Raw genomic sequence first — 20,980 nt, 5'->3', positions numbered from 1 at the left:
TCTAATGAACCTGCGTATGCTTTCAAATGAAATAAAAATCAATAAGCCTGAGTACTTGTAATTAATGAAAGCATTGCCAATATAATATATATTGAATTACTTAAATTGATTGAGTACAATTTATGTCAATATGCATAATATCATAATAAATTGACATTATGCATGTTGACACCCTACTATGCATGTGCCAAGAATTAATCTCGGTACATTCAAAACTTAAAAAAAAAAATGCAAAGAAAGCATCATTTTTGTAGGGGGCATGCACCCCCGCACCCACACCCAATGGTAATATTCAATATATATATTCAAACTCGGGTATCACACAAAACCAGGGGAAGAGGGTATATTCCCCTTCATAAGGATTGTTGATCTCTCATGTCTGTCAACCAAATTATGTCTATTAAAAAATGCCAACAAAGTACTGTTAAACTAAGTTACTTTGACCATACCTGTGCAAGATATATACAAAACACCCTTTAAAGATATACTGGTGTTTTAGCTACATGACCTCTGAATGCACTAGACCAGCTCGTCTCATCCCCCACAAGGGGAGATAACATTTTGGACTTGGTTCTCACCAACATGGGTGACCACTGTACCACTCCCATAGTAAGTTCTTCCCTTTTGAGATCAGATTATCAGTCTGTCTCATTTGAAGTTTCTAGCCCCCCCACACCCCAGCCGTAACCTGGCTAAAAATGTTCTCTAAAGTTGATTACAACCTCCTAAGGGAGGGTATCAGTAGCTTCACACCACTGTCCCCCTCAGAGGTTGCAGACAACTATGCTGAACAGTACGCCAGTGCAGTATACAAGCACCTGTACAACTGCATGGACTCAGCCATACCCAACAGAACTAAAACCTGCTCTTCAAGGAAACACAAACCTATCTGTTGGACATCCTGTATCAACAGGCTTTACAACAAAAGGAAGAAGCTGTTGTCCAAGGGTAAAAAGGCACAAATTCCTAATTGGAAATACTCCCTCCTTGGCCTCAACAAGCAAATTAGTTCACTAGTGAAAACCTGTGACATAATCCCTCACTCAGGCATCATCAAAAAGCTAATACAACTTGGCGTAAATCTTATCGGGTGGGTGGCCAACTGGCTCACCAATAGGACCCACAAGGTCAAAACAGGCGCCTCCACCTCCAGCAGCAGACCTGTCACTAGTGGTGTTCCCCAGGGATCAGTCCTGGGACCCCTAATGTTTGGCATCTACTTCTCAGAGGTCCAGGCAAAAACAAAAGGCCTGTGGCTAACCAAATTTGCAGACGACTGCAAGTTGGGTGCTGTCATTGACTCCCTAAATGATGTCAACATACTACAAGAGGGTCTCACAGCAACAAATGACTGGTGCCAAAGTCATGGCCTTAAGTTAAATACAAAAAAATCTATTATCATACCATTCGGCAAACATATGGCCCCTACTGATTACCACATCATCGCTACCCCCTAAGCACACAACCTGTAGTGAGAGACCTGAGTAGATAATAATCTCACATTCGAACATAATGTAGCGGCAATGGTCAGAAAAACATTTTACTTGGTTCATGATATAAATAAAGGGATTGCATCCAGAAAAAAGGAGGTTATTACCTCTCTGTACTCCTCCCTTATTAGGCAATAATTGAGTACAACACCTCGTTTGGTATGTACCTCTCCAAACACCTGCACCAGTTGGAAAGGCCACAGAAATACCTCACAAAAGAGTTCCATGGCCTCCAACACCTATCCTGTGTGGACAGGCTTAAATCACTATCACTCTATTCAGTATCATACAGATTGCTCTGAGGTGATTTGTGTCTTGCCTACAAGGCAATTTCGGACCCTGCCCTACTAGAGATGTTCCATATCCGTAAGTCCAACTCCTTGAGCATTACCTACTGGAAAGGACTAAACCTAATATGTGACATTAACAAAACCTGCTGGAGAGAGAGGTTTGTCTCCCAGAGGCTGCCCTGTCTCTGAAATAGACTTCCCATACACATCAAACAGAGTACCTTGCTGACACTCTTCAAGCGCAGCCTTAATGAGTGGATGGGAAACCAAAAATTTGTCCCAGGGGTTTCACATGTGTTCCCCATTGACAGGGATGACAGGTGCTGACTGAGGTTTCTTTTTTTGGGGTTAAACTCTTGGCTAGGCTTTTAAGGGCCCCAAGGCCATTAGCCTAGTAACCTCCTGTGGTCCTATGATAAGTATTGTGCAAAATAATTTATTTTCAAAAAGTGGAAGTCATGGTGTTTAGCTATGTAAGTTGTACCTGGTTGTAAGGTTACTGAAGCCTTTCTTTCTGGATCTGTTCTGTAAATTCACACTGATGACTTGGGCATCCTGATACACACAAAATACTAAATTCAAGTTACCAAAATGATTTAAAAAATATAAAGTTTGATAAATGTTTACATTAGAATGAAAGACCCAAACACAGTGGAACAGAAATATAAGTTTATTAGAGTCTGAAAAAAGTTGAATGTGTTATGAGGCAGTAGCTTAACTGTGATACGGTATTCTGTTATACTTTTTGTATTCTTCTTGTTTGGAATCGCAGAAATACGTCATCTTCATATATTTTACCCTTTGACTTTAGAGCTAGAATTGTAAGAACTATTGGGGAAGTAATGTAGACGTGAACTATTCAGAAATAACACTTGATTAAATGCCATGAGCATTGTTCATTGAATACATGCAGCAGCCACCTTATTTCCCTATTGCCTTCATCGGACATATGCCATGGTTGAGGAACCAGCTGAGCTGCACACTTCCTCTTTCCATTCCTCCCAGCTGTTTTTGTTTCCTGTTCAGCCTTTGTGGACCAGGCATTGCTAGGGCACAGGTCTCAGTTTAAATTGCACCACCAGTTCTTCTTGCTGTTAATTCTGCTTTGATCAGTATTAATTCGGATGCTGCATCAGTTTACATATGGCCAGCCCCCTTTTATTTATTTATTTATTTATTTATTGCTTTCCAGTTAGCTTTGCAGACATTTAATTTGTGCTGCACCACTGTCGCCTGTTGGTGTTGTAGTGTTTCTGATGAACAGTTTGATTAAAGAACTATGATAAAGAGCCTCAGTATATTAATTATACAGGAGCAAACCTTCTTTAGACTGTCTGTAGCAGGATTCCTCCAAACGAAAGGTGTCATCTTTTTGTTACATTTTGGCAGTGCTGTTCTCTTGTACTATTTCTTATTGACCTTAGTGGTGGTGACATTCTTACAGGTCATGTTCATAAACTTTTAGGTAACTGTCCCGAGAAGACTTCACAGCACAAGTTTTGGGTGTCATTGTTGATTCTGAAGCTGGGCGTATGTTGCTGGAGTTAACAGTGCTAAGACTATTTCTGGTTTTCATCTTAAAATAGCTCCTAGCCTTTGTGCTGGTGTTGGTATTAACCTTTTGTTAACATCATCTGCAGCAGGTGAGTAAAATATTAAATGTATCTGTTAGTTTTTCATGCACTAAGTACATCTTAAAGTGTTGTCACTGATTTACCTACAAGTATCCGAATTGTCACATACTTGGTGTTTCCTGTCTTTCTAATTGATTTGTGGCCAGTGACTTTGTCTTTCAAAGCCCTTTGTCACTGATTTTCATCCAGGACATTATGGTTCACTCTGTTGTACCATTGTTGTTTTCAGTTATAGTAAGTCATTTATTTCATGCTGAGTAATCTGGAGTTTTCCATGTATCATGATTTATTGTATAAAGCTGTTTTTTCAGGTGATTTTTTCCCCTAGTCCCACAGCAACCTAAATGAACAGCCGGCTTTACGATTCTTCACCTCTTGTTGGGAGTAGGGTGGTAACCAGATATTCAACTTTGTTAAAGCTGTGCATTGGGATTATATTTGGTAAGAGAGTGTAACTTGACGTCTCCTTTATCAGGCATTCTTGGGTATTTGCCTAAATAGAAAACAAATGTTGGACAGGATAGTGTGAATGCTGTTCATCAAGAAAGGACATTTGTGGTCCTGCACTCCCTTGTGACTCAGGCAATTCTTTATTCATCATTTGACCCTGATAGAGGCAGGAGTCAGAATAATAACTGTCATACACTGCAACAGAAGGAATTTCCTTTCCTCAAATAACCCTGCATCCTAATTTCTTGGAAAGTGGGTATCCGTGACCTGGAGTGACAGCCTGTCTTTAGGTGTCTCTGCACACATTGCAATGTTGTCCCTTCACTATATGATAAAATACTGACGATTGCTTGCACAGTTATATTTCGTTGTATTTGTTTATATTTGTGTGTGTGTGTGTGTGTGTGTGTGTGTGTGTGTGTGTGTGTGTGTGTGTGTGTGTGTGTGTGTGTTACTTGGGTCAGTTGATATTTTTTAAATCTCAATCTGACCACAAGTGCAAGGATAAATTAAATGTATTTATGGGTAATTTAGAGTAGCAGATCAGCCAGCACATTTTTGGGATATGGAAGAAAACCAGAGTACTCACAAAAAGCCCCTGCAGTCACAGGGAAAATGTGCAGACTCCACACATGCAGTAGCTGGAGTCAGTCTTGTATTCCAGACATTGAAACCGTGACACAGAAATATTAAGCAGTGAGTCTTCATGCTGACCCTCTCATTTACCCAGTTAATCTTTGCATTGACGAAGTGCAGTTTCACCGGTTTACTGGGGATTGGAACATCTCCATTCATATCTTTGGACTAAAACCACTAATTTCTTAACTCACCTGCACCAGCCTTTTCTCACCAAGGCCACTATTCAAAACTAGGTTGCCATCCTCACAAGCTGTCATCGTGCTCCAATGTCAAGGCAGTCTTCACTTAACTTTTACACCTTTTTGCACCCATTTAGTTTTGCTGTGATTCATCTTAGTCTTTTGTCATAAAAACGTCTTCCATCATAGTTTGAAAATAAAAACACAGTTTCTGGTGTCAAGGTTTTTGGTGGTACCTGAACATTCCCTCAGGAAAATATTTCACTCTGGCAATTCTGAGACTTCGCATTTTTAGACTTAATTCTCTTCCATTATTTGTTGCCAGAATTGTTAAATTTGCCATTTGCAAGCATTTCACTTCCTCTTTGTTTCCTGCAACTCTGTTATCACCACTTATTCATCTCTTTCTAGGGCATACTTCCTAGAAAGCTGCCTTTTGATAGGTAATTACTGCTGGGAACACTTAACATTTCACACTAGGGTTACCACCTGTCCCACTTTGCGAGGGGCAGTCCCTCTTTGGGCAGTTGTGTCCTGACATAACATTTTAAAAATGGCAAATGTCCTGAGATTTTAGGACAAAAGTATTTCCTATATTTAATGTAATAGTTGCATAAAACAGTTATTCTGTACCTAAAATACTTAAGTTATAAGAAACAGAATAAGCAACTAAAATGCTACAAGAATAAGCTTTTATTTAGGCAAAACAGTTAAGTTCTAACCTTTGTATTGACCGTGGGTATGTGTCGGCCTGTAAAATCTGATGTTTGTACCACAAAAGTCCCACTTTGTCCATTTGAAAAGGTGGCAACCCTAATTCACACACTGCGTAATGGAATACAAAATCTCCCTAATGAAGGAGCACTAGGAATTTATGTAAACCTCGTTGTAACATTATTATCCTGATGCACAGGATGACCAGTCTTGTTTTTACTCAAGTAAGTGTTTTTTCACTATATTTACAATCTTATTGGGATTCCTCCCTCTTGACATTGCTCATTTCTATAGTGTTTTGGATTCTGAGTCTAAGGCTTAAATGCATTTTGTGTGTAAACAAGTTAACAGTGTGCTGACTCACATTTACATGCATTAATGAGGCAAAACGAATTAAACACATTTTAAATCACACTGACTAGATCGAGATACAGCTACTTAGAAAAAGCATCCTCTTCATTTTTCAGGCCACTCCTGGTAATATACAGTTAAAAGTCCTTGTAGTAGCCACCAACTGTGTCTTATAGTGATATGTTGACTGTGCTGTTTTGTAAACATGTACCATGGTACCATTTACAGGTTAAATATGGGTGAGCCTGACGTGTTTTATCGATGCTAAACCATGGCAGAATTTTTGGGTTTCCGAAAAACAGAAGCAGAAAAAGGTCTAAATAAGAGGATAAGAGCCTTTATATTTGAGACACATGAAAACTGCTGAACCATGCAGGGGAAACTGTTGCTGGCAAGAGACTCAGTTGTTGCAGTACAACTTGGTGTATTAATGTGGCAGGAAGCTATGATTCTTGTCTAACACTATGATGGTAAGTGGCAGGACATTAATTCTTTGGTACCCATTTAGTTTCACTGTCCTTATGAGAAAATTAGCTGAGGGCAGGAACTTTGATGACATTGTTCATCTAACTAACATTACCTGGCTAGAAATTATATAAAAGTTACTGTTTGATCCAGCCTTAAATAAAGTAAGGTATTCTGGCTCACCCATCTTTGCTGGGTTCTGAATTCCTTCCATCTCAAATCTACGTAGCAAGGGTTTAGATCCAGAAGAGCACATATGATTTTAGGGGTGGAGTTGTAATACAATGGTTTTGATGATGTACTATATGGTTCTGTTCAGTAACTATCCAGTAAACCATTCACCACACACTCCAGGGCAAGTTAATCTAATCCCAGTAAAAGTGGTACAGAATAAGTTTGTTTTACTGTGAAGAAGTTTTGGACAAATAATGAACAAAAAAATGTCTGAAATGCTGCTAACCTGGGGCACATGAAGCTAAGGAGAGGCAACCAAAAAAATTCCATAATTGGCTGTAGAACTAGGACATTGTCAAGGATTCAGCCTCATTGCAAGGGGTTTTAACTAGGTGTAAATTAGTTATGGCAATGGGTGCCTACAAGTTGAGGCACTGTGGCGAGACTCCTAATGGTCTTGTGCATCAGCAGCCTAATGTTAACCTATGAATTGCATATGTTGGTGCTTTTCAACCATGTAAGGTGTGACTGTCTGCTTCTTTCTAAGGTACTAGAAAATGTGTTAGCATGTTTTACTGGAAAGTATTTAGACTAGTCAAGGGGATGCTGCCAGAGGCTACAAAGAAACCTCAGTCATCCCCACAAAGCTAGCCTTTTTATAGGAATTAAGCCTATGAAGTTGATGAGGAAATTACAGTGGTAAATCCTTTTCAGTTTGTAGACAGAGGGAAGGCATATGGCCTTATGTGTGGTTGGCATATATGGATGCAAAAGAAGACAAAGGTGACTAAGAAGAAAGTGAAGGAAAAGAAGGAAAATAAGCTGAATAAGATTGCTGTGTGTGTGTGTGTGTGTGTGTGTGTGTGTGTGTGTGTAGTTATGTAGAATGATCTGCCTTCATAAATATAAGAGTTCTAAAGACTTTAAAATGGAATGCAGTGTGATAGTAGTGCTAGATGGACTTATTTTAACTTGGTAAACCATATCAGCCAAGGCATGAATTTGAAACAATACAGCTAGGCCCATTGACATAGAGGGATCAAGTCCTGACTATAGCCTAAGTGACCAGAGTTTCATTAGCTTTGAAACCATACAGCTAGGCCCACTGACATAGAGGGATCAAGTCCTGACTGTAGCCTAAGTGACCAGAGTTTGATTAGCTTTAGGCTTCTAATGGAGGTTATATGGGGGTGGTAAGAGTGGCTAGCCTGGAGAAGCAAACTGGAACTGTCCAATACCACAGTTTTTTGGAGGAGGATTAGTATTGTAAGTACAGCCTGGAGTAAGGAATTTGGCCAGCAAGCCTTGAACACGCGAGCCTTCATTGCAGGTGCATCGGAGCATGTACTCAGACAGGAGAGTGCAACATGGATTCCTGAGTGAATACAAGTCATACATGGCCTCCTATTTAGTCTGGTAATTAGAGTCAGCATGACTGGTAAGTCATATGCATTGAACATCTCCCCCATTCTTACAGTTATACTCCGACATCATGTACACAACATGGACTTCAGGAGTCAGCACCCCCCCCCCCCCCTCATCACAGTAATCAGTATTTAATTTTAAATTGATATCTTCTTCAACAGATCCTTAAAATGTTTGACATTGTCAGCTACTCTTCCTGCCACTGCTGCCCAGTAGCCATGTCTACTTTTGATCCTTCACATTTGACCATAGTTGAGGCAACTTCCTGTAGTTTATTTCTTAGAAAAAAAATCAAATAGTTTTGTTTTTAATTCATCTTACACTTACTAAAAGTAATTTATATAAATTTAGTAGTGGTAAAACTATCTCCTCATGCTTCATTAACAAATCCGTAAATAGGATAGATAGACAGACAGGTTATTATTTCTTTATATTCCACATTGTCTCAAGAGTTCCAGTCAAATATCCCTTCAGTGTATGTAGTCATAGGTAGGTACTAAGCCATCGGCCCAAGGGTCTATGTAAGCCTAGCCAACAAGGTTCCATGGCTTTTACCACCAAAGAAAGTTATTTACCCATGCCCCTGTCGGGCAGAGCTACAGAAGTGATCCCCGGGGTGAATTTCCTATTTCCCATCCACTCATCAAGATTTTTCTTGAAGAGTGCTAATGAGGAACTCTGCTTGACATAGATGGGTAGCTTGTTCCAGAGTATGGGAAGTCTGTAGGACAGGAATCTATCCCTCCAGCATGTTCTGTTTATTGTTGTGACAAGGTTTGGGTCCCTAGAGCATGTATCTTGGAGGGATTGAGATTTCTTTAGGTGTAGCATGTTCAACAGCTCTGGGTTTGACATAGCTTTGTATGTTAGGCAGAGATCACCTCGGAGTAGGTGGTATGCTATGAAGTAAAGCTGGAGTTTTTTGAGACGGTCAGAGTAGGGTATCTGTTTGAGTCCTGTAATCCTCTTTGTGAGGTACTTCTGTGACCTTTCCAGCTGTTGCAGATGTCTTGTGAGGTACATTCCAAAAGTGGCATTGTACTCTATAATGGGTGTAATGAGAGCCGAGTAGAGGGGAACAATGACCTGTTTTTGCCTGGATGAAAACCCTTTCGTGATGAGGTGCGATGTGATTATCAAAGGAGAGACCACTGTCCACCTGTGTCCCAAGGTCTCTTATCACACTTTCAGCATTAAGTGGACTATCACCTATGTGGTAGTTCATGGGTACAGAGTTTTTACCAACGGGCGGCAATGCACTTTTTGGCGTTGAGCTTGAGGCTGTGGCTCTGACACCAGGCATCTGTCTCAGTGAGGCCCTTCTGTAGGATATCCACATCATTTGGGGATTTGACTATGGCACCTAATTTGCAGTCATCTGCAAATTTCATCAGCCAGAGGCCTTCTGTCTTAGCCCGTACCTCAGAGAGGTAGCTACCAAACAGGAGAGGACCCAGGACTGAACCCTGTGGTACTCAACTTGTCACTGGTTTGAATTCAGATTTGGAGTCTGCAACTTTTACAGTGTGGGTTCTCTCAGTGAGCTAGTTGGCAATCCATCTTGTGACGTATGGATTTATACCCAGTTTAGTGAGTTTATCTATAATTCCAGAATGGGGGATGGTGCCGAAAGCCTTGGCGAGGTGAAGATAGGCTGTATGAACTGCCTTACCCTCGTCTACTGCTTTGGTGACTGTTTCAAAGAAGTTGATCAGGTTCAGGAGGCATGATCTGCCTTTCACAAACCTGAACTGGGTGGGGTCCAGAGTTTGGAGGTTACCGATGTCTTTGTTTATGAGTTCCATGATGATACGTTCCATGGCCTTGCAGACCAGGCTCGTTAGGCTAATAGGGTGTTAGTTCCCAAGATCCATGGTGGCTTCCCCTTTGTGGAGTGGTATAACTGTTGCTGTGCGCCATTCAGTGGGTACAAAGCCTGATGTGAGGCTATGATTGAACATGGTGCTTAGGGGGGAGGGCCTAGTTTGTTCTGAAATTCATGTGGAATGCAGCCTGGGATTTTGTCCTGTCCCATGGATGCTGTATTCTTGGCTTTGGAGAGTGCAGGTTTTACCTGCGCAGTTGTGATTGCAGGGGCTCTGCATTCTTCCGTTATAGATATGGGCCCTTTAGGGGGTGAGAGGGGGTAAAGTTAGCACTGAACCTATCAGCCAGGATGTTGGTGATATCAGTTGGTTCTGTAATTTTCGTGCCATTGTGCTGTAACTCAGAGCAGCTCTGAGTGTTGCCATTGAGATTCTTGACATAGCTATAGAATGCTTTGTGGTTGCCCTTAGAATCAGTGGCAGTCTTGTTTTCGTAGCTAGCTTTGGAGGATTTTATGAGGGATCTCAGCTTCTTACTCTGAGGCTGACCAGGGAGCTCCTCCACTCATGGGGTTTTACTCTCTTTTGCAACAGTTTCTTCCTTCTGTTGTAGAGTTTGTTTATAGCAGGGGACCACCAAATAGGCTTCATTTTTTTGGAGGATAGCGTTTCGGTTCTGTCAAGGATAGCACATTCCATGCACTCATATAAGTGTTTATAAAGTGCATTTGTGTAGGATTCAGCAGTCATAACTGTATTGTCCATCTGCATGGGTGTCATGAAGTTCACCACTTCTGTCTTAAAAAGCATGAATTTGGCTTTGTAGAAATTTTTTACAGTGGTTTCCTTAAAGGGGTGGGGTGGGGTGGGGGCGGGATGTGGATATCTATGGTGATTAGCTTATGGTTGGATCTGACCAAGGAGGAGTTGACTTCAAGTGTGGAATATCGGTCACTCATGTTGGTAATGACTAGGTCTATGATATTGTTGCCCCTGGAGGGGATGTGGATAAGTTGATCCAGGGCATTGGAGTTTATGAATTCTAGAAAGTGTTGAGTGAGGGAGTTGGTACGAGTAGTTTTCCCAGTTAATGGTAGGCTAGTTGAAATCACCCATTATTAGGGTGTTTGGTTGAACCCTAATATTTTCCAGTATATCAAGAAAAGAGGAGTGGGAATCCTGAGGCATGGTGGGGGATCTGTAGCAAGCTACAATTTGGATTGCAGTTTTGCCCAGTTAGATGCACTTGAATAATTTCGGATGCATTATGTTGAGCAACTAGCCTGGAGGTGTAGATATCCTTAGTGAATATGGACACACCTCCACCTTTGGTGTTCCGGTCCAGGTTAAATGGCCGAAAGGTATGGTATGAGTTATAGCCTGGTAATGCAGGGGTGCTCTCTAGAGCCTTGAACCAGGTTTCAGTCACTGAACACATATCCGTGTTCTCCATTTTAAGGAGTGCCTCGCGTGAGTGCATTTTGAGGTTTTGACTTGTAGCATTGAGTAGCATTACCCTCAGTTTTTGCTTGCCTGTACCTGTTACAGTGGTGGGTTTGTCATTTGAACCTTGCCTAAATAAGAGACTATAGGGACGGCAAAAGCCTTAGCCCATATCCGGAATTCCAGACGCGACAGGTGCAGGTCATCTCTGGCAAAGCATCTTGTAGACAATAGAAAACAAAATCTTGGATGATGTAGTCCATCCACTTCATACAGAAGAAAAGAAAAAGACAATTGAAGGAGGTCAGGCAGAAAGGCTGTTGACAGACCTCCTTCAACCAAGGTAGTAAGGAAAGGGTCCTTTTCCTTCTAGGACATTTCAGCTTTTTGAGGAGATCGTACATTCCTCCCATGATGGAGATTCTCAGCTGGAAGTTTCATCATCATTGATACTGGAGGAGGAAACTTAGCAGATTCTTCTTGGGGCAGGAATTACCTTGGTTTCTAGAACTCTTGCTACATAAGTGAGTCCATTTAGGTCAAGATATAGCCCTTTATTACACTTGGAATGGAATTGGATAATGGAGGCTTACATCAAGGCTTAAATTGACTTAGGTGCTTTCTCTTCCACCACTGTCTCTAGGGTGGCTAAAGAAATGACCATTATCCTTCATTTCTCTTGCTCCTACCCCAGACCTGTTTCAGCCCTGTGAGTACTGGAGTTGAATGTAGTTCCCATACTGTCCAGATCAGCACTGAGGATGGTTCTTACATTGGCATTGATGCCTTGATAGTGGTGGTGCAACACCGACTCCTAGGGCTGAGGACCACAAGGCCAGAGGCATTGACATTGATAGCTCAACTCCTACATTGGCATTGATTCCTTTGGTGCCATTAACTGTGACTGAACCTTTGATGCCAAACAATTGCTAGTGCCAGGCTTTACAATGGCAGTAAACCATGCCACCATTGACTTGGTCTCAGCTTCATGGAAGTTGATGTCAGCAAAGTGGCCAACAGCTTCTATACCAATGGTTTTGACTAAAACAACTAAATTTGTGGACATGTTTTCAAAGCCACCACTCTCTGTGCCAGATTGGAGAGGCACCTTCTACTTCAACTCCACTTTGTGACACCTCTCAGTTTGGGACCATGACAGGACTTGGCACCGAAAAGTCCTCACAGATCCTGACCTTCTGAGAAAGAATCCTTCTCTCAAACATTCTGATAAGTCCACTCTTGAGTGTTTGGAGGAAAAGGAAATGCAAGAGAAGGCATCTTGACTCTCCACTAGACCCACCCCAGACACATCTCAATGAAAGGGAAGTTTCCCCAGTCTCTTCCTGAAGCCCCCATGTTTGGAGAGATCCTCAAATTGATGAGACGGTGGTGATATTGGCCCAGATATCCCACTTCCTCTGTGGATGAGATACTGCAGGAGGCTTTTTGGTCCACTCCACCTGTGTCTTGGGTGCTCTCTCTAGACCATACGACTGATCTGCTCATGGATAAGGTGTGATGAGAGCTGACATGACTGAGCCTTATTATAGGAAACCGGATAAGATCAGGCGGCCTCCGAAGGGCAGACATACTTGAAGTAAGATTCCCTTTGGGAGACACATTTGTGCTAATGGCAACCAGCAAAGGAGAGGTCTTCAGTTCTTTACCCCCCACCCCTTTCATGTATGGCATTTTTGACCCTGAACTACCTGATGCACATGATCTGGTTTTCATGTAACCTAAAAGGAAAAAAAACATTCCAAACAAAAATATGCTGAAAAAGTTGCTACACTGCGCTCTGCATCACACATCAGAAATGCAGGTGACAACAGTGGTAAGCCTTACATCACTGTTCCATGAGACTTCCAAATTGCTGGTCACTTCTGAAACATTTGACTTTATCAATTTTCCTGGATCTTTACTTGATAACCATGAAGCAGCCTGGCAGTTCTGCTCTGATGTCTAACTTACTGCATCGACAATTGTTTGTTTTTAGTTGCTCATTCCATTTCTTCCATCACTAGTCTGTAATCAATACCTTCACTGTTCTACATGCCAAATACTGCATCAAATGAATTGTCTTTTATATTCAAATTTTATGGTTCTAATGATAGGAAGGAGCAACCCAAGGAGGCAACAACTTCACTAAGTATCGCAAGACCTCCCCCCACACACACAGTCCCAGCAGGGGTGATTATTAGTAATCCAGTGCAGTGAAATGTATGAGAAAGATCTGTATTGAATAGAGCATCACTACAGTAGATTCCCTCTTATCCGATCTGTCTGGGACTGGACCTTAGGCTCGATAAACAAATGGTTGGTTAATCAGAAAAAGCGTACAGAATAGCATTTGTAGGTTATTAATCAGCTAGAATAACAGGATTTGTGTTAGTATGCATTTTCCTAATGAACATGAAGTCTAACACTCAAATGTCTGTCATCATTTTGCCCAGAGGAGGCAGAAGTGTTGTTCTTCTCAGTTGTCTTTTGCTAGGACTATGGCAAAAATTTGATGGCCGGTTAAAGAGGAGGCTGAATAAGAGGGAGTCTACTATACATCATTCTGAATAATACATAATACTGAGTATTCAACATAGGGAGCTTCTAAAAAGATTGTCGCTCTATTTATGATAGTGCAGACTGCATGGTATAAATGTGAGTCATTACTTCAGCTAGATTTACAGTTAATACTAAACTGTGTGATCCATCCTAGTATTTTAGCTGACTTGGGACATAAAAAAAAAAAAGTTTCTTGTCATAAGTTTATAGTTAAGTACTAGGCTAGCTTAGACAATTTCCCTTTTGGTGCATGAATTAACCTATTCCATTTTGTGTTACACTGGCCTTACTTGTCCGTATTCATGGGGTAAAGCATTTAGGAGCTACCTCTGGCCATTGGTAGTACAGGAGAGGCAGTTCTGGGGTAAATTTTCTGTTTTCCATCCATAGATACAAGGTCTGTTTGAATACTGACAAGGATAAGATTTATTTTATGTGGAAGAGGAGCCTATTTCAGAGCAGAAGTATTGTGTGCGAGATACACCTGTTGCTACAAACCATTCTGTTGGTGCAGCAGGAGAGGTTTAGATTCTGAGACGGAGCATTTCTGATGACATTATACGTGTTGATGTGTAGTAAATCCATCAGTAATGGGTAAGAGAACGGCGTGTATACCTGACACAGGTAACCTCTTAACAGTCTGTAGTTATCAGAGTATAGTGACAGGGCTTTGAGTCAGTCCAGGTAGGACATATTTAGGCCTTGTATTATTTTAGTATGGTATCTTTGTGGGTGTTCCCAGCTGTTGCCTGTGTCTGGACAGATGCATGGCAAAGGGGGGCACAGTACTCAATGATTGGCCTAATGAGGGCTGAGTAATGGAGGAAAATGACATTTCTAGATCTAGACACAAACCTGTTGTTTATAAGCTATGCAGTACAGAAAGACTTTTCTTGTCATGCTGGACATGGTGAAAGTCATCACTGCCCACATAAGTTCCCAAATCCCAAGCAACTGGGTCATAATTAAGACATCTTTAAGGCTAAAGAGCAGAATGAGAATAATTCCATATGCCAGCATATTCTTAGGAGTCATATTCGGGGACAAAGTTTGTGTGTTTGAATTCCACAGCCTCATATGTCAGAAATTGTTCCCTCATCCCTCCAATCCTCTTTTTCCTATATGTAGTTAAACATATAACATGTGCTTTTGAAAAGGGAGGTGGGGTTAGAAAATGTGAATAACTTGTAGAATAAATGTTCCTGGTTTTAAATATAAGCTCTAAATTATTGCAAGTGTCTCTATATGTGAATGTGAGTAAATGGAATCTAGGATGAGTACTGGAAAAATCTCGCTGTAGCCAGAAAAAGAAGTTTAAGTGACTAACTCAAGAGTGCTGATGAGTGTGACTTTGCCTGTCTACTTAGTTCTCCAAATGCACCATCTGTGCTCTCTGTGCTGGTGTCTTCTTACTTTGTTAGAGTTAAAATTGAAATGTGCAGAGGCTCTTCTGCCTGTAGTTACAGAATGCTTGTACTCCTATTAATTTATTTTGTAGTGTTTAAGATTCAGTTAAATTACTTTTACTGGAAGGTACTCTCTACTCTAGTCATTTGCAATGGTTGTGCTCCTTTTTTCAGATTGTTGAAGTAGGGCATCTTTCTGAAGGATGCTTAATCTTGACAATCTACCTTGAAGTACTTCTTTCAGACTTCTTCTGCTTTTGCTTGCAGCTGATTTTTTAGATAGTGCATGAAGTCTCTGTCCAGACATACCGTTTATTGTTTAGGATTGTTTAACTTTTTTGGTCTTACATAGTTGAGCTTGTCATGAACTAGGCCTTTTTTACTACTAGGCACTTTAGACGGTTACCTTAAGACCTGAGATGAGCATAGTATTCTCAGTATTTCTGTTCTGAAATTAGTGGGTGTTTTTTAGATAACTATCCCTGTATTATTCTCTGAATATTTTCCTGAGAATGCAGAACTATTTTGTAGGTAGAGCTGCTTGTAGACAAAAAGCAAAAATAGTCATGAACGGTCAGTATGCTGTAGACAGCCTTCTTGAAAATGGCCATTAGCAAAGGGGTTAAAATGGATGGTTCATCCTATTTGTTGTCACTTTTTCAGACCTTTGGAGTAGAGGGATATGTCCTCTTCCCCTTATTTTGATAATTTTAGATTATTGTTAGCAGTTCAATGTGTGTGTGTGTGTGTGTGTGTGTGTGTGTGTGTGTGCGCGCGCTTATATATATATATATATATATATATATATATATATATATATATATATATATATCTGTGTGTGTGTACCAGCAGACATGAAAATTTATTAACCATCAGTGGATCCTGTGATCTAACATCAGGGTCTCTTCTTGATTTGTCAGTGATTGGGTGCTTAATCTCAACTAATCACAGTTTAGCATTTTTTTATCGGAACATGCCACTGTCAGGGGTGTTTGTGGCCATTGCTGGGTCATCTGCTAAATGCAGGAGTGCTTCTAGTCCCTGCTGTCCCAACTTATTTTCTTCCTCAGCCACAGTTCATGTCTCAATCCTGACACATGTTGATAAAAAGTTCTCATATTCGATGCCTAGAGGCAAAGCTGTTTGTCAACAATTATAACAGTGTTACCTGTATGGCCTCAGTATAGAGCATAAAGCAGATGAACTACCATAGTTGCTAGCACTTCAAACCCACCAGACTTGTAGACTACAGAGGGAAATAGTTCTGGTCTACTTTGCTACCAGAGAGGTGGTAACAGTTAAAAGTTACTCACTTTGAGATTGACAGAAAGGTGTACAGCACAAACCCAGACCCCAGAGGACTGTTACAAGGACAGAAACTTGGAGGTTAGGTTGTAGCCTAGCTCTCCACGAGGCAAGTCCTTTGTTAACATAGTCTTTGGTCTGTAATGATTCTAACCTCATCCAGCAGTGGTAATGGTTTGAACCCGCACCATTTGTCCACTGTGATGGATTATAAAGGATCCCAAGGAGGAAACCCCTCAGCTTCCACTATAGTGGTATATGTTCTGGAATGTAGGGCCACCCAATTCCCCTACTCATTTAGCTGGAGATCGCTGCTGAGTGACTTGATCCTAACATCTGGTCTCTAGGGTTGTTGGACCTTAGATGAGGGGTACTCAAGGTACAAGGTTCCCCTTCCAAGGCCTAGCAATGTCTTTCATCCCATTCTAAAGGGAAAGCCTATAGTTCAACCTCTGCCAGAGCTTATGGTCAAGTCCTAGGCATCAGACAGTCTTTTAACATGTCTTGGAAACTTGAAGCATGGGGTGTGGAACTAAATCCTTAGGGAATAGTGTGTGTGTGTGTTGCTTATATTTCCCAAAGAATATGTTAACAGATTTTACTTGGATTTAATGGGAACTACGTACTCTCTCTTTCTTCCTCAGGCTATTGTGAACAATCTGAGGACCAGAGGACCATTGTCTCTAAAGTAGACAAAGACAGTGGCTCCTCTTTTTCCTCAGTTCCCCTCTTGATGAGTCCCTCTTTTGGAAAATCATGAGCACTGACCTTTGATCCCTATCCTCCCATCTCAGATCTAGCTAAAAATTCATCTTGAGCCATTCATCCTCTTGAGCCAGTCATACAGCTTCACATAACTGCATTCTAGAAGCACCTAGACTCTGCTTTTTCGTCTCCCAAATACCTGGCTGAATGGACTGAGTCCCTGATTGGACATCCTTGAGACAACTCCTTTGTGATCTTTTCAGGCCAACATAGGTGCTAGAGACCACAAAACTTTGCTGCTAAATAGTCAGAAGCTCCGGACAGGTGTAGTAAGAGTGTAATGCTGCATCACTCTGGGGCTTAGGGCCCTCAACTACTCATCTCAACTGTCCAAGTAGTAGTCATCCATAGAGGACCTCACTGTGGAAAAGATTTCCATCCTTCCATGAGTCTTGGCTGAAATGGGGAGATGATGAAAACTCTCTCTCTCTCAGTGGATTTTAGAATTGGTTTCTTGGTGGCCAGCTGCAGTTTTCATTGCACTGAGGTTGTGGTTAGGTTGTCAAACACAAGGATGTTCTGCAAAGAAAGGATGGTGTATGTGAGGTGGCCCTCCTTAGCAAAGGAGCACAGAAACAGTTTTCTGAATTTCTTGGACAAGAGACAAAGTCTGTTTAGGCAGGCCTGTCAACACATGGTGGATAATCCCTTGAGGAAGAAATAGCCTCTTGTTTCTAGGGAGGGCCTGTATTACTTCTCTGGCACCCTTTTTCCTTCTTGTACAGACTGAAGAAAGCAAACAAGCTTCACAGTGTCAGAAATATGTCTGCCCCACCCCCCAACTCTTCCCCCACAGTCATAAATATTTTCTGTTGCTTTTCCTGGGAGATGGAGTTTTCAGAGTTCACCCCAGCCTGAAGAGCTGTCATCAAGGGCCATTGGGCTACCTGGTTTGTGACTAGTCACATCTTAGAGCTGTTTGGTACTCTTCTAGTGGTTATCCTCCAAGGGAATTCTCCACCTACTGCTTGAGGGTGTCTGTGTGGAGTCTTTTTGGCTTTTACTGTTTGGGGTCATTGCTAAAGTTTTTCCCCCACTTTATTGTGGATGAGATTCACCGCCAGTACAAAGTGTTGCCATTTTGGTTCTTAGCAATATCAGGTCTGTTCACCAGGGTGTTGACTGTGAAGACCATAGTTTTGTGGTAAAAAAAAAAATATCCAAGTGTTTACTTACTTGATGATTGGCAGTTTGCACCCAATTGAGGGATTTCTTGATATTGTTCCTGGATATGGCTGTAGTGACATCCATAAACTAGGAAAAATCTTCTCTGAGGTCTTCTTAGAGAATCATCTTTACAGAGCTGGACACACTCTCCACTTCTGACTGTTTCTACCCATAGAGCTGGCCAAGGAAGTCATGGCCTTTAGCAGCTTTGATCTGTACATACTGCAGAGTCCAAGCACAAGTCCTTCTGGGACCTCTGGGCTTGATAACCATAGCAGTCTTCATCTTGGACAGTGAGTATCGGTGATTGCAGAGCCACCATTTTGTCAAAGATCTTTCTTGATATCAGTGCCATGTTGCCAGGCCCTGGAATGCTGGAAGTTCCCATCAATACCAGAGTGGGCCTCCAACTATTACAGCTTAAACAGTTGTATTTCCTGACAATTAATTCTGTATTGGTGAATGTGAAGCATATCTCAGCTCTACTATTGCTCAAATGATGCTGTCCCCTCTGAGAAGGGAAGTGCAGTTCTGACGTTTGGAAGTATGGGAAATCCTTGTAGCCCTCAGGGCTTTGGAGGAAAATCTGTTTCCAGGGCCCCCCTCCTAGTTTGGTCTTATAGCCAATCTTTTGAATGGTATCTTGATATGAAGATGATATGTGGTCATACTCCATGTGTAGAGAGGCAATGCTTATCAGACCATGACCCATAGAAAGAGGTATCACTGCGTGAGCATTTCACATCCCAGACGAAGTGAAGATGCCAGAAGATTTCTGAGCCACTTTTGTAGCACTTTACTGGATTTAAATGTGTAGAAGTCTTGTCTAGATAAGATGTTTAGAAGGTGGGCACTCTTGATATCAGTCTGTCAGTCTTGTGAGTTTGATGGTCCACATGTTCTCTCAGTGCAGCAGGGCAAGGTGTAATGCATTTCCTTCTTGTAACAAGCTAGCGTCCTGTATGCCTCCCATCCATTCCTGCTTCTCCAGAGTCTCATCTTAAGGTTCAGGGATGAAAAGCCAAACGTAATGATTTCTACCCCCCTCCCCTTGGCTAAGAAAGCCAGTATTTCAGTCTTTCAGATTCTGGCGATCTTGGGAACGCTTCAAGTGCTTGTCACAGTTAGGGTGACATTTGGCTCCACCTTATGGCAATGTTATATTCCCTGAATCTTCCTGCACTCCTGCCTAGTTTTAAGTGATTGAGGCTGCTAGGTAGCTTTCTACCAGACAGTGTTATTTTACCCAGTGGAAATGATTTCACATGTTGGCAGGGTGATACTTAATTATGCTGGATTCATTCAGCCTACAGGTTTATATAGCATTTCTCACACCTGCATGATTTTGAACCACTCTTATTCCATAATCAAGAAATGCATCCCATGTTTCTGTCTAGCATGACATTGTGGACGGCAAAGTTCTGACCCATCACTAGCTGGTCAGGTAATTCCTTAAAGGAATGCTGCATCTATGCATGCCTCTGTAGAACCCCCACCTAACGGTGGGATTTGAATGTCATGACATTCAGACTAGCCAATCCCACCATCGGAAGTCACTGACTGAGTGCGTTTAAAATTTGTCTCTTAGACAGCACTTTTCCTTTTGGCATAACCTCTACTCAGAGAATGTCAGAGCTGAAGAGCCATATGTGTTGCAGACTGCATCTTGTCTTTCACAAACGTTAGATGTCTGTCAGAACAAACCTACATTTCCTCCCAAAAGTGGTTTCTGAATTGCACCTGAAAAAGACAGTTTCCTTTCCTGTTTTCTTTGCCGAATCAGAAGCCAGAGAAGAGTGTGCCTTTTCTGCCTTAGATGAGCATTGTCCAGTTAGGTTTTACCTAAAGCAGTTGTGTGAGTGCAGGAAGAATGAACTGTTTTTTGTTGTTCTTGCTGCAGGTTGGGAGGTGTTCACAGTTGCCAGACAAGTTTTTTGACATTGGGTAAGCTCGAAGGACACTGCAGTAGCAATGTAGCTGCTCCCATCTCCTTTAAGAAAGTTTCCATTGCTGATGTATGTGCTGTGGCCACTTGGCCATCACTGTGTACATTCTCCAGACGTTATTTTATGACACCTTGGTACTTACGAACTCGGCATTCTGTTCCTTGATCCTTGAATGCTCTCTGGCTTCTTCCACCCTAGGTTGTTTGCTGCTTTTTCAACCGCTTCATTGAGCCATCAAGGAGGGCTTCCTCACAGATCAGATGATATGGTAAGGATATGTCTGCTTCATCTCACATCAAGGGCTGTCATTGATATAACCCACATATCTACCCAGTATCTCCCTGTGCTTGAGTGACCATCTGTCCGTCCTCAGTAGTCAGATCTTCCTGCACACTGGGCAAGTATGTGCCTGTATAGTAATAGTGCAGGAGGTCAGACCCTGATTATGTCTTGATTTGCAAGAAATCTTCTTGCTAGTGGTTGGAGGTGGGCTGGGCATACTTATTTAGTTAGCAATAATGCCACACGGTGTATACACACTGGGTGTGTACATACCCCTAAGCGTGGGAGTTTCCTCAGATAGATCAACTGGACAGGCATGACTTGTTTTTTTTTTCACTTGTTTAGGAAACTGCTTTTTAAATCAACTATATTTTTTAGGAGAGACTGTGTATTTTTGAAACATATTAAAGTATATAGAGTTTGAATCTTTTATTTGAACATTTTTAGATTAAAGCTGTCACAGGCTTTGC

The 20,980-nt window shown here is 41.6% G+C and overlaps 1 protein-coding gene across 4 annotated transcripts in view; it reads left to right on the top strand.

Moving 5' to 3' along the window:
- TIAM1 (TIAM Rac1 associated GEF 1) overlaps positions 1-20,980 on the top strand; it is a 2,502,716-nt gene that overhangs the window by 233,671 nt on the left and 2,248,065 nt on the right. For 2 of the 4 annotated variants that reach the window (XM_044071407.1, XM_044071405.1), the window contains one exon: positions 3,246-3,423. The exons of the other annotated variants lie outside the window; for them this stretch is intronic. The gene's annotated coding sequence lies outside the window, so the exon portion shown is untranslated. The remainder of the gene's footprint in view (positions 1-3,245; positions 3,424-20,980) is intronic. 4 annotated transcript variants of the gene reach the window in all.

This window comes from Protopterus annectens, chromosome 5.part0 (genome assembly GCF_019279795.1).
Source record: "Protopterus annectens isolate FY-2018-M chromosome 5.part0, PAN1.0, whole genome shotgun sequence".
Taxonomy (NCBI): Eukaryota; Metazoa; Chordata; order Ceratodontiformes; family Protopteridae; genus Protopterus; species Protopterus annectens.
This window is presented reverse-complemented; position numbering and strand designations above follow the sequence as displayed.